We start from the raw sequence: 15,066 nt of genomic DNA, 5'->3' as shown, positions 1-15,066 counted from the left end.
CACCCACTCACTCACTCACCCACTCACTCACTCACTCACCCACTCACTCACCCACTCACTCACCCACTCACTCACCCACTCACTCACTCACCACTCACTCATACACTCACCCACTCACTCACCCATTCACTCACTCACCCACTCACTCACTCACTCACCACTCACTCACTCACTCACCCACTCACTCACCCACTCACTCACCCATTCACTCACTCACCCACTCACTCACCACTCACTCACCCACTCACTCACCCACTCACTCACTCACCACTCACTCATACACTCACCCACTCACTCACTCACCCATTCACTCACTCACCCACTCACTCACTCACTCACCACTCACTCACTCACTCACCCACTCACTCACCCACTCACTCACCCATTCACTCACTCACCCACTCACTCACTCACTCACCCCGTGGTGAGGAGGCAGCTCACCAGGGAGGGCTGGAGGAAGGGAGACTTCCAGGTACACTCACCACTCACTCACTCACCACTCACCACTCACTCACTCATACACTCACCACTCACTCACCCACTCATACACTCACTCATACACTCACTCACTCATACACTCACCCACTCACTCACTCACCCACTTGCTCATACACTCACCACTCACTCACCCACTCATACACTCACTCACTCACTCATACACTCACCCACTCACTCACCCACTCACTCATACACTCACCCACTCACTCACTCACCCACTCACTCACTCACTCACCACTCATTAACCACTCACTCACTCACCCACTCACCACTCACCACTCACTCACTCACTCACCACTCACTCAGCACTCACTCACTCATACACTCACCCACTCACTCACTCACCCACTCACTCACTCACTCACCCACTCACTCACTCACCACTCACTCACCCACTCACTCACTCATACACTCACCCACTCACCCACTCACCACTCACTCACTCACCACTCACTCACTCACTCACCCACTCACCCACTCACCACTCACTCACTCACCACTCACTCACCACTCACTCACTCATACACTCACCCACTCACTCACTCACCCACTCACTCACTCACTCACCCACTCACCCACTCACTCACCCACTCACTCACCACTCACTCACTCACCACTCACTCACCACTCACTCACTCATACACTCACCCACTCACTCACTCACCCACTCACTCACTCACTCACCCACTCACCCACTCACTCACCCACTCACTCACCACTCACTCACTCACTCAATCACTCACTCACTCACTCACCACTCACTCACTCAATCACACACTCACCCACTCACTCACTCACCACTCACTCACTCATGCACTCACCCACTCACTCACCCACTCACTCACTCAATCACTAACTACTCACTCACTCACCCACTCACCACTCACTCACTCACCACTCACTCACCACTCACTCACTCATACACTCACCCACTCACTCACTCACTCACTCACTCACTCACCACTCACTCACTCATACACTCACCCACTCACTCACTCACCCACTCACTCACTCACTCAATCACTAACTACTCACTCACTCACCCACTCACTCACCCACTCACCACTCACTCACTCACTCACCACTCACTCACCACTCACTCACCCACTCACTCACTCACCCACTCACTCACTCACCACTCACTCACCACTCACTCACTCATACAATCACCCACTCACCACTCACTCACTCACTCACCACTCACTCACCACTCACTCACCACTCACTCACCCATTCACTCACCCACTCACTCACTCACCACTCACTCACCACTCACTCACTCATACAATCACCCACTCACTCACTCACTCACCCACTCACTCACTCACTCACCACTCACTCACCCACTCACCACTCACTCACTCACCACTCACTCACCACTCACTCACTCATACACTCACCCACTCATTCACTCACTCACCCACTCACTCACTCACCACTCACTCACCACTCACTCACTCACTCACCCACTCACTCACCACTCACCACTCACTCACCACTCACTCACTCATACACTCATACACTCACCCACTCACTCACTCATACACTCATACACTCACCCACTCACTCACTCACTCACTTCCCACTCACTCACCACCACCACTCACTCACTCACCACTCACTCACCCACTCACTCATACACTCACTCACTCACTTATACACTCACTCACCCAATCACTCATACACTCACTCACTCACTCATACACTCACTCACTCATACACTCACTCACTCATACACTCACTCATACACTCACTCACTCATACACTCACTCACTCACCACTCACTCATACACTCACTCACTCATACACTCACTCACTCATACACTCACTCACTCATACACTCACTCATACACTCACTCACTCATACACTCACTCACTCACCACTCACTCATACACTCACTCACTCACTCACCACTCACTCATACACTCACTCACTCATACACTCACTCACTCACTCATACACTCACTCACTCATACACTCACTCACTCACCACTCACCACTCACTCACTCACCACTCACTCACTCAATCACACACTCACTCACCCACTCACTCACTCACCACTCACTCACTCATGCACTCACCCACTCACTCACCCACTCACTCACTCAATCACTAACTACTCACTCACTCACCCACTCACCACTCACTCACTCACCACTCACTCACCACTCACTCACTCATACACTCACCCACTCACTCACTCACCCACTCACTCACTCACTCACCACTCACTCACTCATACACTCACCCACTCACTCACTCACCCACTCACTCACTCACTCAATCACTAACTACTCACTCACCCACTCACTCACCCACTCACCACTCACTCACTCACCACTCACTCACCACTCACTCACCCACTCACTCACTCACCCACTCACTCACCACTCACTCACCACTCACTCACCCACTCACTCACCCACTCACTCACTCACCACTCACTCACCACTCACTCACTCATACAATCACCCACTCACTCACTCACTCACCCACTCACTCACTCACTCACCACTCACTCACCCACTCACCACTCACTCACTCACCACTCACTCACCACTCACTCACTCATACACTCACCCACTCATTCACTCACTCACCCACTCACTCACTCACTCACCACTCACTCACCACTCACTCACTCACTCACCCACTCACTCACCACTCACCACTCACTCACCACTCACTCACTCATACACTCATACACTCACCCACTCACTCACCCACTCACTCACTCACTCAATCACTAACTACTCACTCACTCACCCACTCACTCACTCACTCACTTCCCACTCACTCACCACCACCACTCACTCACTCACCACTCACTCACCCACTCACTCATACACTCACTCACTCACTTATACACTCACTCACCCAATCACTCATACACTCACTCACTCACTCACTCATACACTCACTCACTCATACACTCACTCACTCATACACTCACTCATACACTCACTCACTCATACACTCACTCACTCACCACTCACTCATACACTCACTCACTCATACACTCACTCACTCATACACTCACTCACTCATACACTCACTCATACACTCACTCACTCATACACTCACTCACTCACCACTCACTCATACACTCACTCACTCACCACTCACTCATACACTCACTCACTCATACACTCACTCACTCACTCATACACTCACTCACTCATACACTCACTCACTCACCACTCACCACTCACTCACTCACCACTCACTGACCACTCACCACTCACTCACTAACCACTCACTCACCACTTACCACCATCCACTCACTCACTCACCACTCACCACTCATACACTCACCACTCACCACCCTCCACTCACCACTCACTCACTCACCCACTCACTCACCACTCACTCACCCACTCACTCACTCACCACTCACTCACCCACTCACCCACTCACTTACTGCTCACTCACCCACTCACTCACTCACTCACCACTCACTCACCCACTCACTCACTCACTCACCACTCACTCACTCACTCACCACTCACTCAGTCACTCACTCACCACTCACTCACCACCCCCCACTCAAACTCACTCACCACTCACTCACCACTCACTCACCACTCACCACTCACTCATACACTCACTCACCCACTCACTCACTCACTCACTCACTCACCCACTCACTAACTACTCACTCACTCATACACTCACCCACTCACTCACCCACCCACCCACTCACCCACCCACTCACCCACCCACCACTCACTCAGTCACTCACTCACCACTCACTCACCACTCACCACTCACTCACTCACCACTCACCACTCACTCACCCACCCACCCACTCACTCACTCACCACTCACTCACTCACTCACCCACTCACTCACCCACCCACCCACTCACCCACCCACTCACCCACCCACCACTCACTCAGTCACTCACTCACCACTCACTCACCACTCACCACTCACTCACTCACCACTCACCACTCACTCACCCACCCACCCACTCACTCACTCACCACTCACTCACTCACTCACCCACTCACTCACCACTCACTCACCCACTCACTCACTCACTCACCACTCACTCACTCACCACTCACTCAGTCACTCACTCACCACTCACTCACCACTCACCACTCACTCACTCACTCACCACTCACTCACCCACTCACTCACTCAGTCACTCACTCACCACTCACTCACCACTCACCACTCACTCACTCACTCACCACTCACCACTCACCCACCCACTCACTCACTCACCACTCACTCACCACTCACTCACCACTCACTCACTCACCACTCACCACTCACTCACCACTCACTCACCACTCACTCACCACTCACCACTCACCACTCACTCATACACTCACTCACCCACTCACTCACTCACTCACCCACTCACTCACTAACTACTCACTCACTCACCCACTCACTTACCGCTCACTCACCCACTCACTCACTCACCACTCACTCACCCACTCACTCACTCACTCACCACTCACTCACTCACTCACCACTCACTCAGTCACTCACTCACCACTCACTCACCACTCACCACTCACTCACTCACCACTCACTCACTCACCCACTCACTCACTCACTCACCCACTCACTCACTCACTCACTCACCACTCACTCACCACTCACCACTCACTCACTCACTCACCACTCACTCAGTCACTCACTCACCACTCACTCACCACTCACCACTCACTCACCACTCACCACTCACTCACTCACCACTCACTCACTCACTCACCACTCACTCACTCACCACTCACTCACCACCCACCACTCACTCACCACTCACTCACCACTCACTCACCACTCACCACTCACTCACTCACCACTCACTCACTCACTCACCACTCACCACCCCCCACTCACCACCCTGACTGTGTGTCTGTGTGTGTGTGTATGTATGTGTCTGTGTCTGTGTGTGTGTCTGTGTGTGTGTCACTGTGTGTCTGTGTGTGTGTCTGTGTGTGTGTCTGTGTGTATGTCTGTGTGTGTGTCTGTGTGTGTGTGTGTGTGTGTCTGTGTGTGTGTCTGTGTGTGTGTTTGTGTCTGTGTGTGTGTCTGTGTGTGTGTGTGTCTGTGTGTGTGTTTGTGTCTGTGTGTGTGTATCTGTGTGTGTGTGTCTGTGTGTGTGTGTGTCTGTGTGTGTGTGTGTCTGTGTGTGTGTGTGTCTGTGTGTGTGTGTCTGTGTGTGTGTGTCTGTGTGTGTGTATGTGTATGTGTGTGTATGTGTGTCTGTGTGTGTGTGTGTCTGTGTGTGTGTCTGTGTGTGTGTGTGTGTGTCTGTGTGTCTGTGTGTGTGTATGTGTATGTGTGTGTATGTGTGTCTGTGTGTGTGTGTGTCTGTGTGTGTGTCTGTGTGTGTGTGTGTGTGTCTGTGTGTGTGTGTGTCTGTGTGTGTGTGTGTGTGTCTGTGTGTGTGTGTCTGTGTGTGTGTGTGTGTCTGTGTGTGTGTGTGTCTGTGTGTGTGTGTGTCTGTGTGTGTGTGTGTATCTGTGTGTGTGTCTGTGTGTGTGTGTGTATCTGTGTGTGTCTGTGTGTGTGTGTGTCTGTGTGCGTGTGTGTGTGTGTGTCTGTGTGTGTGTGTGTCTGTGTGCGTGTGTGTGTGTGTGTGTGTGTCTGTGTGTGTGTGTGTGTCTGTGTGTGTGTGTGTGTCTGTGTGTCTGTGTGTGTGTGTGTGTGTGCAGGCGACGCTGTTGAGGGGGTACGATGGGGGTCCCCGTGGGGTTCAAGGGGGTCCCCGTGGGGGTCGCCTCCCCGCTGACTCCTCCACGCCGCGAGTCAAAGACACGTGGGGAGCGAACCGGGGACCACACAAGGGTACACACACTCACACACACACATTCACACACACATACACACACACTCACACACAGACACACACTCACACACAGACACACATTCATACATACACACACACACTCACACACACACTCATACACACACACAGTGACTCACACACACTCACACACACACTCACACACACACTCACACACAGACACACACTCACACACACACACAGTGACTCACATACACACAGATTCACACTCACACACACACACACATTCATACATACATACAACAACCGCCATTCGCCACTAAGTGGCGGTGACGTCACCACGACGCTTGTGCCAGGCCATGTGCACCTTGAGGCCACGTGAAGTGTCGAACGCCCGCTGGCAGGAGGTCACGGGGCAGACCCAGGTGCCACGGGTCGACTGACCGAGATGACCGAGATGACTGGCTGATGCACCACCTGTGCCCCCTACTGTGCCAACTTGCTGTGCTTTAGCCACCCGGCGCTCCGCTCGTTGTTGTGAGCGTCGCTCCTCCGCCCTCCGTTGTTGTTGGAGGGCGACTGCCTCCAACTGCCCAGTAGCGTCCTTCACGAGCCTCCTCCACTGAGGCCGATCTTGACACCGCTGGTACCAGTCATCGGCAAGTCCACTCAGCTCCACGTCCTCCTGTACCACATCACTCCATCTCTTCTCTAGCCCGTGCCGCGCCCGTTTAGCCCCCTCGATCCGGCCGAACAAAAGCTGTTTAGGCATGCGGTGGCTGGGCATGCGGGCTACATGACCCAGCCAACGCAGCCTTGCCTGCCGGAGGAGCTCACTGATGGGACTTTGCCCAGATCTTTCAAGGACTTGTGAGCTCCTCACACAATCCAGCCTGGTCAAACCCAGGATGGATCGTAGGCAGGCCAGCCTAAATGTTTCCAACCGGCGAAGATGCTCCACTAGGGGGGTCCACGTTTCGCAAGCGTAGAGAAGGGAGGGAATGACCGTGGCCGAGAAGACCTGAAGCTTCGTGCGGAGCGACAGACCAGGTAGCTTCCACACAGCGTTACGCAACCGATGAAAAGATATTGCCGCTCGACTGATTCGGAGTGAGACCTCTGCTGATAAACTGGAGCTGGTCATGAGCACACTGCCCAGGTATGGGAAACTCTCTACTCTCTCCACAACTGCCCCATCACCGATTGGGAGTTGTGGGGGCGGAGTGCCCGATGGTACAAAATACCCAGGCAGGTGCTTAGTTTTGGTGGGGCTGATGGTAAGGCCCCACCTCTTAGTGGCACACTCCAGCCTCAGCAGCAGCGTCTCCAACTCCTCTTCTGAATGAGCAGCTATTACCAAATCATCGGCATACATAACGTGGTTGACCAATAGGGAGCCATTCCTTGATCGCACCCGGGCGTCGATCAGCCTCCCATTATATCTGTACCAAATGGTAATTCCCCCGGTACAGCTATTGAAGGCTTCACGAACTACGCAGTCGAAATAGATGTTAAATAATGTGGGAGCCAGAGGACATCCCTGTCGCACCCCAAGGTGTACAGGGAAAGGCTCCGACTCCCGGCCACGTAGTTTTACCCGGGCCCGCTCACCATCATGAAGGTCCTTAATGATCGTGAGCAGAGGGTCAGGGACTCCGAAAGCACGAAGAACAACCCAGAGCCCAGTCCTACTGATGGTATCATAGGCCTTGACCAGGTCAATAAAGCAGAGATGTAGGTCTTTTTGGAATTCCCTACACCTCTGCTGTAGCAGACGGACAGAAAAATATGGCATCTGTGCAGGACCGCCCTTTCCTGAAACCACATTGGGGCTCCGCAAGCCTCTCCTCAGCATGCCTAGCAAGGCGATGTTGAATAATCCTTGCCAGGACCTTACCCGGCACACTGAGGAGTGAGATGCCCCTGTAGTTGTTACAGTCTGTGCGGTCCCCCTTCTTAAAGAGGGGGACCACCAGGGCATCCTTCCAGTCCTGCGGAACCCGTCCAGTGGTCCAGACTGTTGTTATGATGTCATATAGGGCAGTCTGTGCACAAACGCCACCCTCCCTCAGCATTTCGCCTGGGAGATCATCTCTGCCCGGTGCCTTCCCTGGTCTCAGACTCCGGATCGCCCTCAGTACTTCCTCAACAGCCGGTACCTCAGCCAGCCACTCACAGGGGGTGACCTCTTCCAATATTTGAGGCACCGCAGCCTCAGCAGGGTTATCCCCACTTTGTGCCATGATGTTTTCCTGGCTGAGAGATTTTCCCTCCCCCAGGACCTCACAGAAATGCTCAGCAAATCTGCAAACCTGTTCCTGGGGGTCGGAGATTGGATCACCGTTTTTTCCTCTAATGATGGTAATAGGTGTGGCGCTGCAGGTTACTTTTTTGATGGAGTTAAATAGTGATTTGTGATCGCGGGCCACTGAGGCAGACTCCATCTCCTCAGCAACCCGCGACCACCACCCATCCTTACAGCGCCTTACGGCTCTCCGAACCTCCGAGCGAAGGCTGCGGTAAACCTCCTCATTCTCTGACGTGGGATGCTGTAGGCGATGAGAGTGGGCCTGTCGCTTTTTCTCAATTAACCTGAACACCTCCTCCGTCAGCCAGGGTTCCCGGGGAGGTCTGGACCGCGTACCCAAAGCAGCCATTGCAGCTGCATGAGTCACAGTCTTAAACCTCGCCCATTTACCCTCGACATCAGGTGGAGTGGGGGACGATGCCAACCCCAGCTGCAAGCGATGATGAAATTCTCGCTTGCAACTTTCATCAGCTAACTTAGACCAGGCCACTTTTGGTTGGAATGGGATCCTGGGTGTACACCCACCACCGGAGTGGAAGAATGGCAGGCGCATCTTACAGATGACTAGTCGATGGTCAGAGGGCAGATCAGCTCCACGGTAGGTCCTGGTGTCAAGGACATGGGCTCGCATCCGCTGGTCCGTCACTACGTAGTCCAGCAGATGTTCTTGCTTGGACCCGGCATGCATCCATGATGTTGTGTGGATGCGCCGATGCCGGAAGAGCGTGTTGGTAATTACAAGCCCATGGGCTGCACAGAAATCTAGCAGCCTCCTACCGTTGTTATTGAGCTGATCTGGCCCATGCCTTCCAATCACTCCAGACCAGGTGCCAGCATCATGACCAACTCGGGCATTGAAGTCACCCAACAAGATGACTCTGTCCCGAGTGGCCACTTTAGCCAGCACCTGTGACAGTAGGTCATAGAAAGCGTCTGACTCATCGGCTTTGCCTGCATCCCTCCACGGATGTTCGTCTTCGGTGGGGGCGTAAGTAACCACGACCACCACTCCTCGCCTCTGGTTGATGGGAAGGCGAGCCCAAAGTATCCTGGGGCTTACAGCTTCCCACACCTCACCGCCACGCTCCCACGCCCCCTTCATTCTTTTGTTCAGAAGAAGAGCCACACCCTGTTGTTTGGCAGTCTCCTGCCCCGAGTAGAGGACTGTCCACCCCTCATGGTGGCAGGAGCCAGAACCGGTCCACCGGACCTCCTGAATGCCACAGAGATCCAGGCGGTACCGGTCCAGCTCCCGACAGAGGAGTGGCAGCCTCTCCTCCGCAGTGAGCGTTCGAACATTCCACGTGGCCATCCGCAATGGTTTTTCGTTGTTACTGGAGGAGCCCCGAGGGTTAAAATTCAATCTCCTGGCTCCGCCAAATGGGGTTTGGCCAGGAGACGTCATAAAAGCCTGACCCCCCGGGGCCTCCGGCACAAGCTTATTAATTACAGGTTTATGTTTAAATCGTAGTTTAGTTTAGTGGTGGTTAATTGAAGGTGGAGGGGTTACCAGCCCCTCGCACCCGTCCATACATACATACACACACACACAGACACACACTCAGTTGATGAGTCTATGGGTGACAGTATTGATGAGTCTATGGGTGACAGTATTGATGAGTCTATGGGTGACAGTATTGATGAGTCTATGGGTGACAGTGTTGTTGAGTCTATGGGTGACAGTGTTGAGTCTATGGGTGACAGTGTTGTTGAGTCTATGGGTGACAGTGTTGTTGAGTCTATGGGTGACAGTGTTGTTGAGTCTATGGGTGACAGTGTTGTTGAGTCTATGGGTGACAGTGTTGTTGAGTCTATGGGTGACAGTGTTGTTGAGTCTATGGGTGGCAGTGTTGTTGAGTCTATGGGTGACAGTGTTGATGAGTCTATGGGTGGCAGTGTTGTTGAGTCTATGGGTGACAGTGTTGTTGAGTCTATGGGTGACAGTGTTGTTGAGTCTATGGGTGGCAGTGTTGTTGAGTCTATGGGTGGCAGTGTTGTTGAGTCTATGGGTGGCAGTGTTGTTGAGTCTATGGGTGACAGTGTTGATGAGTCTATGGGTGACAGTGTTGATGAGTCTATGGGTGACAGTGTTGATGAGTCTATGGGTGACAGTGTTGATGAGTCTATGGGTGACAGTGTTGATGAGTCTATGGGTGACAGTGTTGATGAGTCTATGGGTGACAGTGTTGATGAGTCTATGGGTGACAGTGTTGATGAGTCTATGGGTGACAGTGTTGATGAGTCTATGGGTGACAGTGTTGTTGAGTCTATGGGTGACAGTGTTGATGAGTCTATGGGTGACAGTGTTGTTGAGTCTATGGATGACAGTGTTGATGAGTCTATGGGTGACAGTGTTGTTGAGTCTATGGGTGACAGTGTTGATGAGTCTATGGGTGACAGTGTTGTTGAGTCTATGGGTGACAGTGTTGATGAGTCTATGGGTGACAGTGTTGTTGAGTCTATGGATGACAGTGTTGATGAGTCTATGGGTGACAGTGTTGTTGAGTCTATGGGTGACAGTGTTGTTGAGTCTATGGGTGACAGTGTTGTTGAGTCTATGGATGACAGTGTTGTTGAGTCTATGGGTGACAGTGTTGTTGAGTCTATGGGTGACAGTGTTGTTGAGTCTATGGGTGACAGTGTTGTTGAGTCTATGGGTGACAGTGTTGTTGAGTCTATGGGTGACAGTGTTGATGAGTCTATGGGTGACAGTGTTGTTGAGTCTATGGATGACAGTGTTGATGAGTCTATGGGTGACAGTGTTGTTGAGTCTATGGGTGACAGTGTTGATGAGTCTATGGGTGACAGTGTTGTTGAGTCTATGGGTGACAGTGTTGATGAGTCTATGGGTGACAGTGTTGTTGAGTCTATGGATGACAGTGTTGATGAGTCTATGGGTGACAGTGTTGTTGAGTCTATGGGTGACAGTGTTGTTGAGTCTATGGGTGACAGTGTTGTTGAGTCTATGGATGACAGTGTTGTTGAGTCTATGGGTGACAGTGTTGTTGAGTCTATGGGTGACAGTGTTGTTGAGTCTATGGGTGACAGTGTTGTTGAGTCTATGGGTGACAGTGTTGTTGAGTCTATGGGTGACAGTGTTGATGAGTCTATGGGTGACAGTGTTGTTGAGTCTATGGGTGGCAGTGTTGATGAGTCTATGGGTGACAGTGTTGTTGAGTCTATGGGTGACAGTGTTGTTGAGTCTATGGGTGACAGTGTTGATGAGTCTATGGGTGGCAGTGTTGTTGAGTCTATGGGTGACAGTGTTGTTGAGTCTATGGGTGACAGTGTTGATGAGTCGATGGGTGACAGTGTTGATGAGTCTATGGGTGACAGTGTTGATGAGTCTATGGGTGGCAGTGTTGTTGAGTCTATGGGTGACAGTGTTGATGAGTCTATGGGTGACAGTGTTGATGAGTCTATGGGTGACAGTGTTGATGAGTCTATGGGTGACAGTGTTGTTGAGTCTATGGGTGACAGTGTTGTTGAGTCTATGGGTGACAGTGTTGATGAGTCTATGGGTGACAGTGTTGATGAGTCTATGGGTGACAGTGTTGATGAGTCTATGGGTGACAGTGTTGATGAGTCTATGGGTGACAGTGTTGATGAGTCTATGGGTGACAGTGTTGATGAGTCTATGGGTGACAGTGTTGTTGAGTCTATGGGTGGCAGTGTTGATGAGTCTATGGGTGACAGTGTTGATGAGTCTATGGGTGACAGTGTTGTTGAGTCTATGGGTGACAGTGTTGATGAGTCTATGGGTGACAGTGTTGATGAGTCTATGGGTGACAGTGTTGTTGAGTCTATGGGTGACAGTGTTGTTGAGTCTATGGGTGGCAGTGTTGATGAGTCTATGGGTGACAGTGTTGTTGAGTCTATGGGTGACAGTGTTGATGAGTCTATGGGTGGCAGTGTTGTTGAGTCTATGGGTGACAGTGTTGATGAGTCTATGGGTGGCAGTGTTGATGAGTCTATGGGTGACAGTGTTGTTGAGTCTATGGATGACAGTGTTGATGAGTCTATGGGTGACAGTGTTGTTGAGTCTATGGGTGACAGTGTTGTTGAGTCTATGGGTGACAGTGTTGTTGAGTCTATGGATGACAGTGTTGTTGAGTCTATGGGTGACAGTGTTGTTGAGTCTATGGGTGACAGTGTTGTTGAGTCTATGGGTGACAGTGTTGTTGAGTCTATGGGTGACAGTGTTGTTGAGTCTATGGGTGGCAGTGTTGATGAGTCTATGGGTGGCAGTGTTGTTGAGTCTATGGGTGACAGTGTTGTTGAGTCTATGGGTGGCAGTGTTGTTGAGTCTATGGGTGACAGTGTTGATGAGTCTATGGGTGACAGTGTTGATGAGTCTATGGGTGACAGTGTTGTTGAGTCTATGGGTGGCAGTGTTGTTGAGTCTATGGGTGACAGTGTTGTTGAGTCTATGGGTGACAGTGTTGATGAGTCTATGGGTGGCAGTGTTGTTGAGTCTATGGGTGACAGTGTTGTTGAGTCTATGGGTGGCAGTGTTGTTGAGTCTATGGGTGACAGTGTTGTTGAGTCTATGGGTGACAGTGTTGTTGAGTCTATGGGTGGCAGTGTTGTTGAGTCTATGGGTGACAGTGTTGTTGAGTCTATGGGTGGCAGTGTTGTTGAGTCTATGGGTGACAGTGTTGTTGAGTCTATGGGTGGCAGTGTTGATGAGTCTATGGGTGGCAGTGTTGATGAGTCTATGGGTGGCAGTGTTGTTGAGTCTATGGGTGACAGTGTTGTTGAGTCTATGGGTGGCAGTGTTGATGAGTCTATGGGTGGCAGTGTTGATGAGTCTATGGGTGGCAGTGTTGTTGAGTCTATGGGTGACAGTGTTGTTGAGTCTATGGGTGGCAGTGTTGTTGAGTCTATGGGTGACAGTGTTGTTGAGTCTATGGGTGGCAGTGTTGATGAGTCTATGGGTGACAGTGTTGATGAGTCTATGGGTGACAGTGTTGTTGAGTCTATGGGTGACAGTGTTGTTGAGTCTATGGGTGGCAGTGTTGATGAGTCTATGGGTGGCAGTGTTGTTGAGTCTATGGGTGACAGTGTTGTTGAGTCTATGGGTGGCAGTGTTGATGAGTCTATGGGTGGCAGTGTTGTTGAGTCTATGGGTGACAGTGTTGTTGAGTCTATGGGTGGCAGTGTTGTTGAGTCTATGGGTGGCAGTGTTGTTGAGTCTATGGGTGGCAGTGTTGTTGAGTCTATGGGTGACAGTGTTGATGAGTCTATGGGTGACAGTGTTGATGAGTCTATGGGTGACAGTGTTGTTGAGTCTATGGGTGACAGTGTTGTTGAGTCTATGGGTGGCAGTGTTGATGAGTCTATGGGTGACAGTGTTGATGAGTCTATGGGTGACAGTGTTGTTGAGTCTATGGGTGACAGTGTTGATGAGTCTATGGGTGACAGTGTTGTTGAGTCTATGGGTGGCAGTGTTGTTGAGTCTATGGGTGACAGTGTTGTTGAGTCTATGGGTGACAGTGTTGATGAGTCTATGGGTGACAGTGTTGTTGAGTCTATGGGTGGCAGTGTTGTTGAGTCTATGGGTGACAGTGTTGGTGAGTCTATGGGTGACAGTGTTGATGAGTCTATGGGTGACAGTGTTGTTGAGTCTATGGGTGACAGTGTTGATGAGTCTATGGGTGACAGTGTTGTTGAGTCTATGGGTGGCAGTGTTGTTGAGTCTATGGGTGACAGTGTTGGTGAGTCTATGGGTGACAGTGTTGATGAGTCTATGGGTGACAGTGTTGATGAGTCTATGGGTGACAGTGTTGATGAGTCTATGGGTGACAGTGTTGTTGAGTCTATGGGTGACAGTGTTGATGAGTCTATGGGTGACAGTGTTGTTGAGTCTATGGGTGGCAGTGTTGTTGAGTCTATGGGTGACAGTGTTGGTGAGTCTATGGGTGACAGTGTTGATGAGTCTATGGGTGACAGTGTTGTTGAGTCTATGGGTGGCAGTGTTGTTGAGTCTATGGGTGGCAGTGTTGTTGAGTCTATGGGTGACAGTGTTGATGAGTCTATGGGTGGCAGTGTTGATGAGTCTATGGGTGGCAGTGTTGTTGAGTCTATGGGTGGCAGTGTTGTTGAGTCTATGGGTGACAGTGTTGATGAGTCTATGGGTGACAGTGTTGATGAGTCTATGGGTGACAGTGTTGTTGAGTCTATGGGTGACAGTGTTGTTGAGTCTATGGGTGACAGTGTTGTTGAGTCTATGGGTGGCAGTGTTGTTGAGTCTATGGGTGACAGTGTTGATGAGTCTATGGGTGACAGTGTTGTTGAGTCTATGGGTGACAGTGTTGTTGAGTCTATGGGTGACAGTGTTGTTGAGTCTATGGGTGGCAGTGTTGTTGAGTCTATGGGTGACAGTGTTGATGAGTCTATGGGTGACAGTGTTGATGAGTCTATGGGTGACAGTGTTGATGAGTCTATGGGTGGCAGTGTTGATGAGTCTATGGGTGGCAGTGTTGATG

At 51.3% G+C, this 15,066-nt stretch overlaps 1 long non-coding RNA gene across 2 annotated transcripts in view; it reads left to right on the top strand.

Moving 5' to 3' along the window:
• Positions 1-394: 394 nt before the first annotated feature.
• LOC144955692 (uncharacterized) overlaps positions 395-15,066 on the top strand; it is a 27,937-nt gene continuing 13,265 nt past the window's right edge. For both annotated transcript variants that reach the window (XR_013641779.1, XR_013641780.1), the window contains exons 1-2: positions 395-472; positions 6,179-6,311. This is a non-coding gene — a long non-coding RNA (uncharacterized LOC144955692). The remainder of the gene's footprint in view (positions 473-6,178; positions 6,312-15,066) is intronic.

Source organism: Lampetra fluviatilis, unplaced genomic scaffold (assembly GCF_964198595.1).
Source record: "Lampetra fluviatilis unplaced genomic scaffold, kcLamFluv1.1 SCAFFOLD_225, whole genome shotgun sequence".
Classification (NCBI taxonomy): Eukaryota; Metazoa; Chordata; class Hyperoartia; order Petromyzontiformes; family Petromyzontidae; genus Lampetra; species Lampetra fluviatilis.
The sequence above is the reverse complement of the archived record's forward strand: the minus strand, read 5'-3'. Positions and strand labels throughout refer to the sequence as shown.